The 20275-nt window shown below is 41.2% G+C and overlaps 1 protein-coding gene across 1 annotated transcript in view; it reads right to left on the minus strand.

Annotated features, from left to right (window-relative positions):
* Positions 1-19237, minus strand: part of ZNF148 (zinc finger protein 148) — a 36963-nt gene extending 17726 nt beyond the window's left edge. The window contains exon 1 of the mRNA XM_050900425.1: positions 19153-19237. The gene's annotated coding sequence lies outside the window, so the exon portion shown is untranslated. The remainder of the gene's footprint in view (positions 1-19152) is intronic.
* Between the last annotated feature and the right edge of the window lie 1038 nt (positions 19238-20275).

The raw sequence follows: 20275 nt of genomic DNA on the forward strand, positions 1-20275 counted from the left end.
GAGGAGTGGGATGTGAGAGAAACAACCATGCAGACACCAAGGTCAGTGAAGAAGGAGAGGGAGAAGGTGTGCCAGAGCAGACATTCCCCTGCAGCCCACGGTGAGAGGGCAGCCTGTCCCTCTGCAGCCCATGGAGGTTAAGGCTGGAGCAGAGATTCCCCCGCAGCCCGTGGAGGACCCCACACCAGAGCAGGTGGCTGGGCCCAGAGAAGGCCGTGACTCTGCGGGAAAGCCCACGCTGGAGTAGTCACGGAGGACTGCAGTGCGTGGAAAGGACCTGAGTTGGAGAAACTCATGGAGGGCTGACCCCTGTGGGAGGGACCCCACGCTGGAGCAGGGGAAGAGTGTGAGGAGTCCTCCCCCCAAGGAGAAAGGAGCGGCAGAAACAGCGTGTGATGAACTGACCGCAATCCCCGTTCCTGTCCCCCTGCGCCCCTGGGGGGAGGAGGTAGAGGAATCGGGAGCAAAGCTGAGCCTGGGAAAAAGGGAGGGGTGGGGGAAGGTGTGTTTTTAAGATAGGGTTCTATTTCTCATCACCCTACTCTGATTTGATTGGTAACAAATTAAATTGATTTCCTTTTTTTTCCCCAAGTCGAGTCTGTTTTGCCTGCGACCATAAGTGGTGAGTGACCCCTCCCTGTCCTTGTCTCGACTCACAAGCCCTTTTCTTGTATTTTCTCCTCCCCATCCCACCAGGGAGGAGGAGTGAGCAAGCGGCTGCGTGGTGCTTTGCTGCCAGCTCGGCCTAAATCACAACACAGGAGGACAACATGGGGAAAATTTCTGTTCAGAACATTTATGCTTGCTATTTGTCCTTTTTTGTTCTTCTGCAATTCTAATGTAAAGAAGTTTGAAATCTTACTCTCGATTTTCACAGCATCTGTCTTCAAATACAGACAACAATTCCTTAATGCCTTGAGTAAGTTCAGGTAATGCTAGGTGACAAGTTTACTCCCAAATTAATCCACTTTACAGTAAGAGAATGAGGTTTCACATGTCTTCAAGGGAAAATGCATGTCTGGTATGCTAGTCAGTCACCTGCAGACATTATATAATTCATGAAGTATTTTTTGGAGATAACTGGGAAACCATACTGATAGTTTCTCAGCAATAACACAAGCAAACAAACAAAAAAACTGGCACAGCACTAAGGCTGTATTTTTTCCACCAATGCAGATCTCCCAGGGAGATCTTGGAACAACATCCTAAAAGAAGAAAATGCGGATGAATTTATCATCTTGTTGGTGTGGAATATCCTGTGTCCAGTAAGAAATGTGAGATGGAACTGAAGTTCTTAAGGATCTGTCTCCCATGGAGCCATTATTTGATAAGAGATGGCGCAAAAGATCTAAGGTTGAGACTGGTTTCTTAGGTAGGGCATTTTAAATACGTAGCTTGAAAGACAAACTCCAAGGAAAACAAGCAGATATATTCATTCATTTCAGCCTTTATCCCAAGTTAATCCATACTCAGGGTACATCTCACAAAGATTGTCATTCCCTATGCTTTTGTTCCCCACTACAGAAATATGCCAGCATAAGCTCATTGCAGATTCTTTAGAGGAATGACGTGGACAGGTACTAGAATACAAGAAGTCAAGATGCTGAAACACATTCAAGGGAGAACAAATAGTATCAAGTGTGAGAACATGGTGGCCCTAATCTGTCTGCTCAAGCCACTGACGAAAACAGCACAGAAGGTTGTTGCACATGGAGGATACTGCCATATCGCTCTGAAATTAGGTATGAATTGCGGAAATCCTGGATTTAAAGCTATTTCCTGGCAGGAAGGCAGGCAGGCAAATGCAGATAGACTGAGCGTTTACCAGCACAGAAGAGCCTGCTACTCTCACCAACAGAGGCAGGAAGACTCGTGACATGCAGAATCTTAGGACAGCTGGCGAGATACAGCAGCTGCCCAGAAGACAGGCTAGCAGTGTACTGGTATTTATTGGTCTTGTTAGTTCTCTCAATTGCCAAGGATATGGAAACTTTTTCTTTCTCACCCTGACTAGTAGGCTTAGCAGAGTCATGCAACCGAAAGCACTCAAGTTGTTTTCCAGTCATGATCTTGAGTCATATCAGAAGCTGGTACAGTGAGTGTACTGCTTATTAAATTAGGCTTTCAAACATCTGGCTTTTGATAGAAAAATAATGAGAACTCATAGTGTTAGGCTGCATATTGTAAGTGATGAAACACAATGTAAGTTATATGACACACAGGTACTGTTTTAAAATGAAGAACCACAAACAAAAATAAGCTATTAATCTAAACAAGAAGTATCCCAATTGCAATCAATTCAGTAAAACACGTGTAATTGTCAACCGACACCTTTTGGCTCACATAAAAGGAATCCTATCATTTAAATTGAAGATGAGGAGAAGTGTTCTTGGAAGAAAGACAGTGTGATAGAGAAAATGTAAGTTAAAAGCATTCAAACAAGCTCACTTTACCAAGCCTGCAAAGATTAAATAAATATTTTAAGTGCAAGATGCATCTGTGAAATAAAGATCAACTTATTTTGAGATTATCTTGAGGGAAGCTGCAATAATACAAAACACATACTAACTCACACAAGCACGTTTCTTGGCATAAGACATTGTTATCCTTATTGCAGAGATGTTTTCCATGGAATTTCAGAACTTCTATTAAGCTTCACCAAATAATCACGAGATTTTTCTTTGAATACATAGTTTCTCTATACACTGACAGAAAAAGAGCTGTCAACAAAACCTTTAAAGTATCCATTTTGCTTGGTAGAGGTTCTCCAAGCCTTTACTCTAGGCAAAGCACTTCACAAGAGACATCTACAGGCAGAGCTTCCTGGGTAAGCACACATTTTGGGGGAGGAGAGAGGGGAAGGGGAGGGACTGCACAGAAAAGGTCCCATGGGATCATCCCAGCACCTTCTCTTTTCACACAGTGCTCCACAGCTGCTTGCAGAACATCCACAGCCAGTGAACCATGTTGCTTCATTTCAAAAACTGCTGCTACGCCAAACCCTACGGCAGTACTTCAGAACTATTCATTTCAGTAACCCTGACATCAGTTTTTCCAAAGATTACTGGTGCAGTAAGTTGGAGAGCTAAGTGGTAAAGACAATATTCCTAATTAAAGAAACAGCCATTTAAACAAAAACATACTAAATGAAAAGCGTGACGACCTTTCCAATTCAGAATCAAAAATTAAAATACAATGAAAAGAAAACATCAATGGATTTTAAAAAGTCTGCTGGGATGGTGGCTGCTATGAAGTAAAGCTGAACAGAGACCCCGAAGGAAAGTGGCAAAACTTGTTAGCCACCAGAGTACAACACATGGTCCAGCTCTTTTTCTCCACTTCGACTGATGATGGGTAAGGGTTATTCTGTCTTCTCCCTTCTTTTCTTAAGCAAGTAGCAAAGCATTATTTAATTTAATGAGCAAGTACCCAGAGATACTAATTGGGTTCACTTTAAAAATAAAATTCATACGTGCAGTACTGGGTTGAGTTTCTGTAGTTAGGATTTAAAAGATTATTTATGAGAGACTAAAAAAGAAAATATGCTTAAGGATTAATAACAGATAGACAAAATATGAAAATAATCTGCATTTTAACATCTATTTGTAGAACAGAACTAATTTTAATGGTTTTGCTCTGTTTTTTAAAGTAAGATGGACTTTTTCTATTTGTAAACAATTTGCTGCAAAAGTCTTTGTTGGTTTAAGACTTCTACTTTTTTTTTTAAGCGTTAAAAAACAGGATTTGCTACTTTGTATATCCATATCCCACTCCACTTCTTTCCTATATTAACTTCTCCCTGTTTTTCCAAGGCAAAATGGAATGAAACAAGGTTGAGGGAAACAGGAAAAGAAAGTTTGTTAAAATCTAATTATTTTTCTGGGTTAAATCTTAGCTCCTTCTTCTGAAGGGTTCTAACAAAGACTTGAGCTAGAAATATTACTTCCATATATAGCCATAAACTCCCTTTGACCATATTTTCTAAGATTAACAATCCAAACGCAGGAGTCAGGATGCACAACAGCAATTCTAACATGCCTTTAGCAACTCGATACCATTCTGATGAAAACATCTACCTCCGAGAGTCCCCTCACAAAAGCTGAGACTGAGCTCAGTTCTAGGTATTAAATGGTTTCAGGATAACCTTACACTGGAAGTAGCCTGAGGACATTATTTTAGTTCCACATTTTGAGAAGTGTGTTTTCATTTAAGATAAGACAAAGGAAACTTCCTAATGAACAAATACCTGAAGCTAAGTACGTACCTGAGCACATGCCTACCACATCCTTGCTTCCACAACAGCCTTTGGAAGAACGAGTGCATGCAGGGCCCAAACAACAAACTGTATAAAGGCTACTAGTGCAAAATGTACATACAATAAACTTTAAAAAAGGCAATCTATGGAAACGCCTAAGCATATTTTGCTTCTTAGCGCTCATCTCTATGGTCATACTACAATGATTTGTGCTGAACTGTAAACTTAAATGAAGATAGCATATATAAATCTACAAAACTCCTAAGTGAACGTTCTTATTCTAGTATGGAATTGATTTTTTTTTTTCCTTCCCTATTTAGTGTAATTCACTTTGGAAAGGTTTATTCTAAATAAAAAAAAAAGCCAATCGCTATATAATCAGAGCAGTTTTATTGGCACGACTAGTAAAACGTTTCTAAGTAGACAAACTTCTGTAAAATCAACTACAACTGATAGCTACCGTGCCAAGAGAGGTTCACATTCTTCTATCAGAAAGTGAAGATTAAAATAAATCCTTTATGAAATTCAGACAGGGAAACAAACAACCAAAAAGCCATTTCAATGGGATATTTGGAGTGTTTTCTTATTTAGAGAAAGTCAACCCAACTCTCAATGATACAGCTGCAAGAAACAATCTCATACATGGGCTACCTGCCCAAAGGGGTAGTGCCCTGCACCTCTCCCCCAGTTACACCTTCTTGTTGCCTTCTTGCCTTCACTGGGTTGAGCACAGCTTCGTGCAACTAAGAAGGGAGTTGGACAAAAACGTACCCACCAGAAAAGCCATTAGGTTTCCTTTCGGTCAGTGGAACTGTGCGGGCAGGGTGTACGGGAGATGGAGAAGTGAAGAAGCAGGGAGGAGGGAAAAGGACTGCTTCTTTCAGCAGCAGCCTGCGGTTAGATTAAAGTGTATTGTGAAACTGCTCCACAAATGCAATGTACACACGCAAATGAACAAGTTACAGCTGTCATGCAGACATACCTAACAGCTATGCCAAATTTAGAGCAGGGGAAAAACATGTATCTACATTCTCAAATGCTTTCTTCCTAAAAGGAAGTATAAAAGTCACAAATAATTCTGCAATTCCTAATGCTAATGAAGAAAGAGATAGCAACATGGCTTAATAGCGTATTTAAAACTACTTGTGTTTAAGCATTACCATGAATAAAACTGCCATCAACACAATCCTCTCCAAAAGAAAGAAAAAATTAGAACTTGACAAGTTCCTAATGTCCACTTAAAAACCCTATCAGACCATGAAACATGTTGAGTATTTTCACATCAGAAAATATATTTATTTGCACTATTAAAATACGGATATAGTCCAATATAAAAGGAAACACAGCTAGCTTTCACAATATCAAAAGTTTAATTTTTAACATACTGCAGAAGCCTGGAAAGTAAAAAATAATACCCTACTTAATGGTTCTAAATAAAGAACAATAAATAAAATCATCTCTTCTCCCCACTCAGAAAAATAAGACATAGCTAAAAGAAAGATTTTGAAATTAACACACAAGTGTTTGTAAGAATGAATTAAAATGTGTTGACTTGCAAAAAGAAAGTAATCAAACATAAATTTGAAACCTGTGAAAAGGTTCACAGATCATAAAATTAACACATTCTAAAATGTAACATATGATACAAACACTCTTAAGACTTGTTGCACAGTTACTTCTAAATGCTCCATGTTGCTGAACACATGCCAGTACAGGGCCTGATCCCACAAAGATTTACACTCATACTGAGCTGTGAATAGTCCTATTACAATCAACAGGATTACTCACAGAAAATCTACTTATCGTGCATAAAATTATCCATGCGTGAAAATCTTTGCCACCTTGCTTATCCTAAAATCAGCATTAGATCATCACTGATATAACCATAATCTAATATCAAACATGTGTATCGGAAAGCTTTCGATACTATATTAACAAAGCCACAGTTACATGTCAAAATCCACAGGGATGTCACCAGTGTAGCAAACATACTTTAAATATTCCAAAAATCATAGGCAGTGTTACTTTTTATCTGGGAAAAAAGCCCACTGATTTTGTGGCACTAAATTATAAACTGCTAGAAAACAGTTAATTTTGAGAATTTATATGGGAATTTCTAACGCTGTATAGTTAACCTCAAAAGAACAATGCAGAATTTCTGCCCTTACACTATGAAACTCAGGCACTCAAAAGCGCTCATTCCGGAGACTTCCGATAAAATTTATATGCAAGAAAGCAAGCACTACACATAACTAAGGCTACCCAGCATCTTCCAAGTACTTTTAGTAGTTTATAACTTCAGTCCAACTGGTTAAAATTTTGTGAAATTTCATGTATCACAGGCATGCCTCAAGCTGAATCTTTGTAAAAATATTTCAGATAATGTATCAAATGTTTTTTCACTTGATTTTGATAACAGTGCAGTTATATGACAAAGCTGAGCCAACCTAACAGCTAACTGTCATTGAAAGCAGCAATCCTGCTCCCTCCTCCTAACTGTGAGAGTCCACCCTATCTTTTGTGCCTACTCTGATGCTCATATAAAGACATACTGGTTTATACACTCCACCAGCCTGGCAATTTTTTTTTTCCAGTTATTAATTTTCTGCCAGGTTAACTCACTGACTTACCATAAAGACAGTGTGTCAGAAGCAGCTCAAAACAGGGTGCAGGAGTGGGCCCTTCCCTGTTCAGCATTCACAGCCTAACTGTCTCAGCCCATCTCATATAATTTCACCTTGAAAATAAACAGAAAATATGTTGCTTTTTAAAAACTGATTTTTTTTTTTTTTACAAGCCCTTAAATTCCTTGGGTCTCACCACTCCTCTACTATCTGCAAGTATCTGTGAAGCATCTCTTCTCATCACTAGCACTATGCTAGTGTTGTTTTACAGAAGGTAACAACCTGCTGTTGCTATCAGTTACCCTACTGGCCCAAATGGCAAAGGTCCGTATATATGTATGTATAACAGAACTTCTGGTGTTTCTTTCCAGATTGCTTTTTAAAAATCCTTAAAACATTATACACTAAAATCCCTGGGAGAATACAAAAAGTTGCATGCAAACATACAGAAGTTTCAGGGACTACCACAACTAAGGTACCTTGGTTCATCATAATTCACCTCTCTACTTTACTGGTACTGTAATTTTTATTTTTTTTTAATAAAAAGATCATATATATATGTGTGTGCGTGTATCTTTTTCTACAAAGTGTCGTTTCCTTCAGCACACTGGATGGAACTGCTCCATAGAAATAGGTGAAACTAGTCAGATAGTTTATAATATCCTTGCTCCGTTTGTTGCAAGGGCTGAAACGTGTGTAAATGAGACACAGAGAGCAGGAAAAGAAAATCACAACCATTTAAGCAGTTGAATGCTATCTTGCAAAATAGGATCCTATCCTTGATCCTGCCAGAGATCTTACACAAGTCTACACAAGCCATTTCTACCAAACTTTTTTTAGAAATAGGTGATCAATAATTATACTTTCCTCATTTGCTGGGTGCTTACCATGACACATTTGGGTCAGATTTAACCTAAATGCTGAGTACTCAAGGCTGCAATTAAATCAATGACAGCAATACTTTGAAAATACAAAGATGAATGCAATGCTGTATATTATTTTTTTAAAAAAAAGCTCTTAAAGAGCTCAGTGGACATCCACATCAAACACAAATTTTCACCTTACTCCAGGCATCAATTCTCCAGCCATAAAATAAGAAATATCCATTTCCTTTCCCTGAGGCATAGTGAAATACTTGTAATAATAAGCAACGTTCAATATAGGTCACAAGGGTGAACTAATCAGTTTATAGTGCTCTTGTTCCTGCGGCCAGCACAGCTCCTGAGGGGAGAAGGTGGCACACGTACGACGGAAAGGTAAGCCCACATCAGTTACTTAAGTAACTGCTGTGAGAAGAGGGGCGAGAGGCGTCTGGCCTCTCCTGGGACCTAATCACTTACCAGAAAGCGCAACCAACCAGTAGGTTTCCAACTAACATAGAGTAGCCACTTTGGTGGAGAATCACTACAGGAATGGGGGCACACAGATGTAGGACTGTCATCAAGAAAAGGTAAGCATGACAGTAAGACTGAAGAGAGAAACACTGGTTACTACTATGATGTTGTAACAGAACTGTAAGAGATTTGGATTCTTTTCTTAGCTCTGCCACTGCTGTTGGGCAAATCTGTTATCCTGGCAAATCATTCCTCGCCCCGTACTTCCACTTCCTTGTCTCCAAAACAGGGGCAATGACCCACCTAGGATTTAGGTGTGAAGAGAGAAGTAGGAACTATCTATGAGGGCCTCACAGGCCTAGTGATAACCGTTACAGAAATTTCACTAAGAAATATATTCATTCTGCCTTCAGAGCAGGATTACGCAGAGCACAGTTAGAGAACACACGTTTTGCAATGAGAAGAAAGCAAATTACTGAGCAGCTGCTTATTCAATGAGCAGCATGTATCCTGTACATTCAAAAAGGTAGGTGCTTCTGTGGGGGGAAATATCGTGTTTATGTATCACAGAAGACTACAGTATAATATTAAGATACAATATATTAGTAATACAGTGAGCATGGTAAAATTAAGGTGGCATAGGTAAAGCTCAATGCTGCAATTTTAATGTTTGTGTGCTTGACTTATACCTAAAACTGTTCTTTTAAAGGCATGCTTTTCTTGCCTGTAGTATCTTTACTTCAGCTTCATTGTTTTCTAAAAGGCCATCTACACGCATCAAAGAAAAATAGTAATTACAGAAAAATTCAAGCCAATTACTTAATACATCCACGTAGACTAAGTAACATTGGACAATAAGCTAACGAAAGTATAATCAAGAAGGTTTTGATCACAAAACCTTGAAGTTAGCAGCGAAAGTGGTCTCAGAGATTCTGGAAGACATCCCTCATTTACATACATGACAGCATAAGGAAAACTTTCAGGAAAATACCAACACTAATCTAAACCATAGGTGAGAAGGACATGAATAACGATACAAAACAGAGCACAGGCAATATTTCTAGATCTTACTTCAGTATTTGAAAGCATTATTTCAACACAGGCTCTCAGGCTGTGAGGGCAATGCAAGTGTTTTAGAATACAGGAACCATGCTCCTAAATTGCAATTTCAATTTTAGGATATCGCCATGCAGTAAGTACACATTTTTTCCTTAACTTCATTACAGTAAACTTATTCAGGTAAGATTACATTCTGTGTAACATCTAGAAACAAATTCTGCAAAATATTGTTGGCTCTCTGTAGACTAACTTTTCACATGGTGATACTGGCAAGGAACATTTTCTCATTTAAACCTGCTGAGGAGGCAGAGTCATACCTCAGTGTAACTTCATTTTTTATGGATATTTACTTCATTTCAGCTGTGTTTCAAACATACCCTTCATCTACACATGGAACAGTAACCTCAAAAAAATCCAATTAGTCTGAAACATGATAGAATGAATACCTCTTTAGTAAAAGATTCACTGCAGACAGACCAAGCAAATCCTATGCTTTCTATATTGTTTTTCAAACACCACAGTGTTACCTTCAGTGGCCATCTTTCAGAGCCACCAGTGGTCTGGGCCAGAAGATCTGAAAGAGCCCTTCCTAAAGCTCAAAGACATAGATGTCTGTTGACTGCTCCAATCCTCAAATGCCATAGGTCTACCCTACCTACAAAAAAAATAGAGGCCTTTCAGGGACCTATTCCACAAGACTAATACATCTAGCAACTAAGAAGTACGAAACTAAACATGAAACACAGAAAATAAACTACTTCAAGCACATAAATATCTACTTCACTTTTGCTGACATAAACACAAGGCAACACACACATAACACAGTCGATGGAAAAAATAAGCCCATATAATAATCCCCTGAGGAAAGAAAAAGAATCAGAGGTGACAGTTACTAATCATAATGCACAAGACGTTTCCATAAGGTGTTTGGACCCTTCAGAGATGGCAGCTGTATAAGAATATAAAAACAATGAAGTGACAATGATTTAGGTATCGTTAGAAGCAGCATCTCAGACAGTATGTTCTGGTGGTAGCCCTTTCTTTCCTTTAATGCATGATGAAAACCAAGGAGCAGAGGATCTTGCAATGCTCCATTAGGGAGACCACTGACCAACAGTGAACAAAAAACCAAATATCTATCACTGTTCTTCAAAGTATTCAAGCAGTTATGAACTGGGCATCAAGGAGCAATTTTCAGCAGTGGAATCAGGGATTGTTGTGGCCTAACCAGCACTCTGTTACAACAGCATCAGAACAGTATCAAGCATCTTCATCAAGAATAAGCAGAAGAGTCAGCACATAAACGGACACATGTTAGTATTTAAAGACAGGATGAAATCAGCCAGAGGGGGAAGGAGTAGAAATAAACTCTAAATTCATGGAAGTGAGCAACTAGGTCACTTTCTCAAAACCCCCTCTTGGAACACAAGCACGTTACAGACCATGTAAATTTGCCAAGACAACAATGAAGTTTTTTAAGAGTACACTTCTGTACAGTTAGGATTTTTTTTCCACATTGTTGCAACAAATCCACCACCTCCCTAATGATAACCAACATTTGTGGTCAGATTAAATCAACTAAGAACTATTGCTATCCTGCTTACATAAAATTCCACAATTGTAAGTCAGCCTCTTTTAACCCGGCTGATCCTCACTCCAAAGGAAAAACAAAAGTCAAATCAAGTAACTACTAAATCCAGTGTGCTTCTGCAGCGTATCTTCAAAAGACTATCCACAACCCCAGCAAGAACTTCGAGGTAACTCTTCACCTTGATACTCTGAGAACAGTATGAACAAGGAATCCCGCTGACTTCTATCACATACCCCAAGGTGATTACTCCTCATTACAGTTTTACATTTCTCAAACAATTTTAAAGCACTTAAGCCCATTTTCAGATCAAGGCAAGCCAAAACATGAGATGTCTAGAAGCCATTTTATAAGAGCAGTAATAACATAGATATCCTAGCCCATTAACTAACATTGAAAATAATCCAAAAAATAAAACTCAGACTTCTCAGGATTGTGCCCTCTTGAATAAAAAGATTGTGGAAATTGGATTCTACCTCAATGACTTTGGTACCCTGCAGCTAATTCTTGCTAATTAAGTGCTAGAATACACTAAAACAGAAATTCAGATTGATCAAAAGATATGATTCATGTTTATAATAACTCCTACAATTATTAGGAACAAGAATTGTGAAGGTTCTTGATGCCATTAACTCACAGGCCAAAAATTAACAGCTACCATCCCAAACAGGTCTGAAATTTCTGAGAACCCATAGTCAAATAACTTCATGATGAAGCCAAGTCTTAGTGAAATACATTCAATACAACCCATATTACTAAGCAAGCAGGAAACCAATCTGTAAAGTACGAAAATATTCTTACAGGATTCTGGTAAAAGAAAAACCCAGCATGTCCTGTGTTTATGGACTGCTTTCCAGATACTATTTTCTCATCCAACCACGTTAAGAGTCTCAAGTCCTCAAGCCCTCAACCCGCTGAGGCAGCTGCATTCACCCAGGTTCCCTCAATGCACAGATGTGTCCCATAGGTAACAGAGCAACAATTTTAGGCACCCAAGATGCAAGCACTAGAGCCAAGACCGCTTTGCTGAACTTGCATCCAACCAAAGATGGGAAATGAAGAGTTGCCCAATGTTACAGCAAATTTTAGGCATGTAACACGTAACTACACCAGATCCCATGCTTTCTGGATATGCAGCCATACTCTCATCACCACCACAACTGTGGAAAGCCCCACGCCTGTCCTGTGACCTATAAGGAATGTAAGCCGGGGATGACACAAAGACTCACTAGACAGTAAACTGCAAGGTCATGCAAAGAATTGAGAGATTAGGTTATCTGTCAGTTTGTCCTTTTACATTGCTGTTCCTTCAAAAGTGACAGTAAACTCACACTTAAAGCTGCCTTGTATTTGATCCAATACAGTGTATACAACACTGAGCATAGGTTCCTAACAGGCACCAGAAAAGCCTGAACACGCCTGGTTTGCATGATCTACTTTTAACTGCCAGATTAAGACACGCCCACTGGTTTTGTCTACAAATTGCCACCTATTATACATATTCAAGCAATATACTATGACAACTGATGATCATCCTCTGCATGCTCCTTTTCTATAAACTCTATTTTATTCCCCCTTCCAAACCCTTAATTTCATGTTGGGTATAAATAATTGGTGATCATAAAAAATACATTTTAAATACATAAAAATTCTTTTCTATTAGTCATTTAAAAAGAAAACTTCATAATCTCTATCAGGAAAAAGCAACATTAAAGCCAAGTAGCTTTCTCTTACTTCCTTACACCTCGTAACAATACAAGCTTTCCTGATCCCCAGAAGACAATCACATAACTTTCACATCTTTTTGCTGACTCAAAGGAAAATTCATCACAGAGTATAACTGTCAGGTTCACCACTGACAAAGGAAGCTCCTGAGAACAGCAGCCTAATAAAGCTTTCCTCCTTGAGGGATGATGGCAGTCTTTCTCCCATATGAATGATTCATTTTTGTTTGATATCGTTAAAGTAATATTCATGCAGGGCACCTTCACACTAGATTTTACCCCCAAAAAACGGTTATAAGGTCAAAACATAAGTTGAAAACCAATATACCATGGACACATCTAAAAAATCTGCAAGTGATTGTGATCTAAAATAATTGTATCACATCTTGGTACCCTGAGGATTGATCACCTCCCTCTGCAGTTGATCTAATGTGGTCATTACAAAAATTTTCTTCAAGGTAAGAAGTGTAAGATTACTCTAACAAAAAGGGAGTTGGTTGAGTTTACCAATCTTTCATGAAGAACTTTGTTGTTAAAAGAAACTTTAAGGACACAAAATGAGAAGATTTATTAAATTTATTTATATAGTTACTGTTGTACCTAGAAATGCTCAGTGCTATAAATGACCCAACTTAAAAGCCTGACAATTGTCATCCATCTCACGTATATTTTGTCTGACAGAGACTCACATATAACAGTGACCTATGTAAGGAACCACTGTGTATGTGGTCAAAACCAGAGCAGAATCATACTTCAGGAGGTCAGCAACAGATATGATAATTTGCTTTAGAGTACTCTTATTTGAGAAACTCTGAAATCATCCACTGCATCTGGAAACACTGACTGTTATAATGCTTACAGACTAAAAAATCATCCATGGATCCCATGAAACGTACTAATTTCTTGGCTTTAACACTCATTTTGCTCCCTCTCCCCTCCCTTTACAAAACTGAAGAATGTTTGCAATGCAATACTACAGATTCACTTGTTGAAAGCAAGACTAAATAGTTTTCACTACCAAAGGAAGTCTGCAGAAAGCCAGTGAATTTAGAAGTTGCTTACTTGCTTTGCCCCTTCCCAGCAAACTACAGATCACAGCTACATCCCAGGCAGCTAACCCGCATAATATGCCGCTTATTGTTTGGCAAAATAAACTTCACTTTATGCTGAACATTTCTCATACTCGATGACTAGAGCTTTAGGCCAGATATCACCATAAATACATGCTACAAGTGTTTTACATATACATACATACATATGCACACATACTTTTTAGGAGCACATCACCATTTTCTTGTCTCAAATCTAATCCCAACAACAGCAAAAAAGAAACCTGACAAATTTTCAGGGCAATCACGTAGCAGTTAAAATTCAGAGAGTGTAAAAAGACGTTTGTTTCCCCTTTCTTAAACACTGCTAGAGAACATATCACTATGACAAATCTGCCCAGCATCAATATTTCTCACTTCACCTCTTGCACTAAGGTAACATGACCTGGTCATGATGTTACTGGCATTGTAAACCTTTCTAATGATGTCTTTTATATCCATTTTGGGGTACATAAGTAGTAAAAGTTAACACAGACTTTATGGGAAATTATTACAAAAACATTAAAATACTTGTCAAAATGTTTATGAATGGGCATCTTTTTACCTTATAGATGTAGCTGCCATTTGAAACAATTTTAGAGCAGAAGGCTTATCAGCCTCATACTGAGCTCACACAGATATCACAACAGCTTTACGCATTAGTAATACCAAGTGTTATATCAAGAAATTATTTTGTTTTACAGACATTTTACAGGCACCTTGATTTTTGGTTTTGGTTTTTTTTCCAGTGCAAGAGATCTAGACAGTTTATATTTGATAGGCTGTTCATAAATTATACCCTACTGCTGTTTGCAGGTTGGAACTTCTTCCCACACAGATTTCATTTTATCATCAGACTGTTTAATTCTGCGCTTATAAAAATGTCATCCTAGTCATAAGGGAAGAATTAGACAGTACTGTCTTAAAGTTTTCTGCACAAACTGTGACAAGATGCAGATACTGTAACACTAATATGCCAGTAGAGTATATCAATTGCAGGATCAGGCCAATATACATACCCTGTTAAAGAGCTATGTCTTACTGTTTTCTAAAGTGCAATGAAATCATGAAGTAATATAAATTAGTAATACATTAACTATATTACAGTATTCGCACTGTTACCTCTTGATATCATAGCCTTGAATACATTAACACGCTGATAACATCATAAGAGTACAATAAAAATTATTTCTGAGCAAAAGCAATATCAGTCTCTATATTATCTCCCAAAATAAAATTCTGACAGTATGGAAGAAGTTATCAGGAGATTCTAACCCTTCTGCATGTTGTGCTTTCCAGAGTCTTTCTAAAAGACACCGAATTTCCCCTTAGGACACACTTATAATCAAGTTCTGTAAGAACGTATTACAGATTTTTCCAGATATTTTATCCAACATGCTGAATGATACACAAAAAATATCTCTATATGGAGTCAGGGGAAGACAATTTAATCACATATAATATTGGAATACTCACATATGTTATTGTATTTTAATTTGTATGATAATTTGTAAGTTAAATAGGTTAAACCTATGTCACTTGTGTAGTTTACGGCATTATTGCTGATGTATAAAATATTCTGTTCTATGTAGATGATGAAAAAAATGTATATTTAAAATGTATATAGAGTACTAATGAGCTAAACAGATGGAGTTGTGTTTTTAACTTCACTGGAAAGTACTGAAATAAAGTAACTAACAGCATTTGTGTAAATGAAAATAAATCTCATGAAAACGTGAATGGATTTTCTTTTGTTAGACAGAAGTTTGTGCTTGGCATACAGCTATATATTATAGCCAATGGCTGTGTTTTGCTGACATGGCCTGTCAATAGCTATGTCTCAGCTGTTAAAAAGCAGTAAGTTAAATGCATAAACTCAATACTAGTTCAAGGGTTTCTGCATAGATTCCAATACACAGAAGAGGAAAAAAGAAGAGGAAAAAAGAAGAGAAATATTTGATGAATCTCAGTACTCCAAAAAATACTATTTTCCCAGAAGTATTTCTGTCAAAAAAAAACCCCAAATTAAAGTGCAAGTTAATCACTGTACTGATCCTTCACATAAGCCCTGCAACCTCATAGAAGCAGACACCCATGTCTACTTACATCCATGGAGACTTTGTGGGACTTCATTTGTCTTTAAACACTCAGTTATGCAGATCAGACTGCAAGCTGAAGGCTTGAATCTATTTCATCATAAATGATGCTGGTTTGAAAGGCAGCTATCACTAAAATGCCAGGCAAAGGCACAAAAAGTACTTATTTTAAATGAAACGTATCTATTTCTCTGTTAGATCCACTTAAGAGTCTTCAAAGTAAAAAATATTTCCAATGGCATTTACTTGTCATTCCTTGTCCCATTCATTTAATACATAAGACATTGTTAAGTTTGGACAAGAAAGTTGGACACTTCAGTTTCATGTTTAGGGTAACAGCAGTATGTTTTTTATCAAAGTATTTATCAAAGACATTGTATTAACATTACTATTTCTTATTTTACTTTTGTTACTTCACACAGGAAAACGTATTTTATATTAGAGCCAAAATTAAATCAAACTTAATCCCAAATTATGCTAAACACTTAAAGTGGTTTTGATAGATTAAGGCCCACTCCATCAAGCTGCTCCATACAGACAGGCCTCCGTTCGTAGTATTTGCAACGGGACAACAGCCCCCATAGCGGTCCTCACCAGAGAAAGACTCTACAAAGATCCTAGTCACAAAAAACATCACAAATGTCTAGCAGCAGATACAGAAGATGACAATCTCACTCTGCTTTTCCCCAAAATACTAGAATACAACAAACCCTTCCTCCCCATTAGTAAATTTTAAAATGTTTTACCTAAATCCATACACTAACAACCAATACCCTGCACTTCACTATTTGCAAATTTACATTATTGAACCTGTGGTGCAAAGAACCCATCTAGAAGTGAGCTGAACTCTTTGAGACGTACTGTCACCATATTTCACTAGAGTAATATATTCTTAGTATTCTCATAGTTCAACTCTAACATTACTGGTACACAGAAGTTCTCAGCTGGAAGTAAGAACTTTCAACCTCAATGCTTTTACAACACCAACTGTCTCTAGAACACACGCATGCTCCACAGTGCTTTAAATCCTCATACAAATAAACTTGTATACACTGAACTGAGAGGGAAAATCATCTTTTGAGAAGCTACAAAATAATGTTATAGAAGTATGTGTTCCTTCAGGTGAATAATTTAGCCTGTAATATAACTTTTCACATTCTGAGTAATTTTTCTTCCAATTTTTTTTTTAACCATTGTGGTTCTTCAAGTAGCTACTTACCTACTTATGATTTCATTTCATAATCCATTATATTAGGGATTTTCCATAAATAGAATATGTTTGCAATACAGTAGAAATTAAACACATATGGACCAGAAGGACAATAACAGAAACGTAGATTACATATACATCTGTTCTCTCAGGCCTTAGCCTGAGGAGCGAAGACAGAAAAAGTACATATGCACATGACAGCCTCAATGCAAGAGGTCAGCCTCATCTTTTTTAGCTTTATTCAGTTATATGAGCTCACTGACTAACTACATGTATATTTGGGGAAGAGGGGCATGCAAACATCCAGAAACAACTACAAAGAAAATACTTTTGGAAACTGAATACACACGTACATTCAGCTGAGTATTCATCAAGAAAGGCCATGACAATGGTTTTCAGGAAATTGTGCAATTGAAAGATTAATTTTGTAGAGTTTTCCTTAATTACTGCAACAAGAGCAGGGTTTGCTTGCCTCTCCTATGAATCTGCCTGTACCCTGTACCAGGAGTCTGCAGATCCCATGGGATCGACAGGAAAGCAGGCCTCGCGAGCTCTAGAGCTTCCCAGCACAGCCAAAGCTTCTGCAGATGACAGCTGTCACTGGGCACATGCACGAATCCCAAACACTGGAAGTGGAACACTGAAAAACTAACACCGCCTGAAGGTATGCAAACTTTTTACACAGCAGGACAGATTTTAGATCTAGATCGGACCGTTGTTTTATCTAGTCTGATTCTGAGTACAGCGTAAGAACACCTGCAAAAGCTGATACAGGTTAGCACTATTTTTCCACCTCTTTCCTTCACAAGGCATGCTTCACCAAACTCATGGAGAACAACTGCAAAAGTTGTACCACTTACAAGGACGAAATCTGATATGGGCACTCCAAAATGTTTAAGCATGACAGGCCCAGGCACATATTCCTAGCAAGCTTGTAAAGTATTACTGAAATCTGTGAATAAGTACAGCAAATAAACAAAGCAACTGAGATCTTATTCAAAAGAAAAACCATAGTCCTCTGCCATTTGTCCTGTACCAACGGCAAAGATGCTGCTCATCAGAAATAAGACATCTCTCCCATCTAAAACTTCTTGGACCAAAATGTCACATGTATGCAGACAGAGACATAGGTCATGCTCCAGGCAGACTTTCAAAGCAAGACTAAAGTTGTGATCACTGGATTCCACATATCTACTAGTTTTTATCATTGTGCAAAAGCCCTCACAGCTGCTCTGAACAGTTTACAAAAACAAAGTGATCAGAGAGATGATTTACGTTTGCAACATAAATGTCTTCCCTTTTTATGAGCCAGCTTAATACAGACATTGCCGCACTCATCCCAGCTGAGGTTTGGCAGGAATTGGGGGAGGAAAGACGATGAAGAGCGAAAGTGTTTAAAGCCCAACTAATTTCTCCTCAACTTCTGCTGGTCCCCCCTGCCCTCCCAACCACTTCCAGCCTGGCACTTGTTAGCAGCTCCCGATGCTGGAGAGAGGTCCCTTGCAAAAGCTTCCTCCGAGCAGCTGAGAGGAGACTCGGAGAAGGTTATTCAAAAAACAAAATTAAATGAAATAAATTTTCACAAGTCGGCACACTTCACCTGTCTTACACCAGGAACAATGGAGCCGCGGGCAGCGGGAGGATACGGCCGCCCGGGAGGACGGCGCCGGGGGGACACGCTGCCAGCCCGCCTGTCCGTCCGTCTGTCCGCAGCTCCCCCGGCTCTTTGTCTGTCCGTCTGTCAGACGGCCCCGCTAGCAGCGCCGGCCCCATCCCCACCTCCCCGGCGAGGCCTGCTTGGCCCCGCAGCGGCCCCGCGGCTCCCGGCCCGCCGCGCGGGGGGCCGGCTCCGCCGGGGAAGCCCCGCCGCCGGCCGGGGGGAGCGGAAGGGAGCTCCCGGCGCCCCCCCGCGCGGCAGGGAGCGGGGGAGGCGGGCGCCCGCCGCCTCTCTCCTCATCCCCCGCTCGCCGGCCTCTCCGCCGGCAGGGCCAAGCGCGGCCCATGCGGGCGGGACGGGACGCGCCGCGCCGGGCCGCGCCGAGCCGAGCCGCGGCCCCCCCCTTCCCTCTCCTCCTCCCTCCCTCCCTCCGTGCACCTCCCGCCGCCGCCGCGGCGGCGGGCGGGCGGGCCCGGCCGGACCCCGCCAGCTCCCGCTCCCGCCCGCCGGCACTTACCGGCCGCAGAGCTGCGAAGAGAAGGCGGGCCGGGGCCGGGGCGCGGCGGCGGCGGCTCAGAGTGCCCGTGCCGCGGCCCCGGGCATGGCGGGGCGGCGGCGGGGCGCGGGGGAGGGGAGGCGGCGGCGGCGGGGGAGGGGAGGCCGAGGGGAAGTTGGCGGCGGCGGCTTCTTCCTGCTCCGGCGGGGCGAGCGGCGCCTTCCCTCAGCCTCCTGCTGGCGGTGACAGCGACAGCCCGGCCAGAGCGCCGCCGCGCCGCGGTGCAGCATGGGAAACACGCCCGGAGGACCGGCGGGCGCCCGGGCGCGGCGGGCCGGCGGCGCGGCGAAGCGAGGAGGAGGAGGAGAAGAAGAGGGGAGAGGGGAGCCGGGCCGGGCCGGGCCTCCCGCCGGGGCCGGCGCTGGGGCGGGCGGTGCCGGCGGCGCGGGTTATGCGCGGGTCAGGAGGCTGGCGCGGCCGTGGGAAGCCCCGCCGGGCGGGCCCGGCCGAGCGCTGCCCGTGCCGGCCCTGAGAGGAGGTGGGGCGGGAGGTGCCCTTCGGCCGTGCGGGGCGGCCAGGCGTCGGGTGAAGGGGATGGCGCTGCCGGAGGGGCTGGGGGTGCCCCCCGCCGTGTCGTTGCAGCGGCTTCATTTCCAGTAGGGGCTCTGGGAGGAGAGGGGGCCGGCGCGGCCGCAGTCGGTGCCAGGGAGGAGGCTGAAGTAAACCCCCGTCGCCACAGTGAGCCCGGTTCCCCTCTCCCGACGCAGCCCGCTTCTCTCGTGTGAGGCCGGGGCCGCCTGAGGCAGAGGAGTGCGGGCCTGATGCAGAAGGGGGGCGCGGGAGGCCCCAGACCACCGGTGTGCTTACAGAGGGGGTGGCTGTGGGACTCCTGGGGCCTCCAAATCCATCAAGAAGTCCCGAGATGAGTTTTCGGCGCTGTAATCTCCACGATCGTGATGTCCTCCGTGACCCCACACAGTCAACAATTTGGAGAATTGCTAGAGGGCAAATCTTAAAGCCTGCGCGTTCCTGGGAATAGCTCTCCACCCAAACTGTCTGCACCTTTACAACTTTGACTGTGTCTTGGTCTCTCTTGCATCTCTCAACTTCATCTCTTTTAGGGGTTACCAACTCTTCCACATTT

This window comes from Gymnogyps californianus, chromosome 7 (genome assembly GCF_018139145.2).
Source record: "Gymnogyps californianus isolate 813 chromosome 7, ASM1813914v2, whole genome shotgun sequence".
Taxonomy (NCBI): Eukaryota; Metazoa; Chordata; class Aves; order Accipitriformes; family Cathartidae; genus Gymnogyps; species Gymnogyps californianus.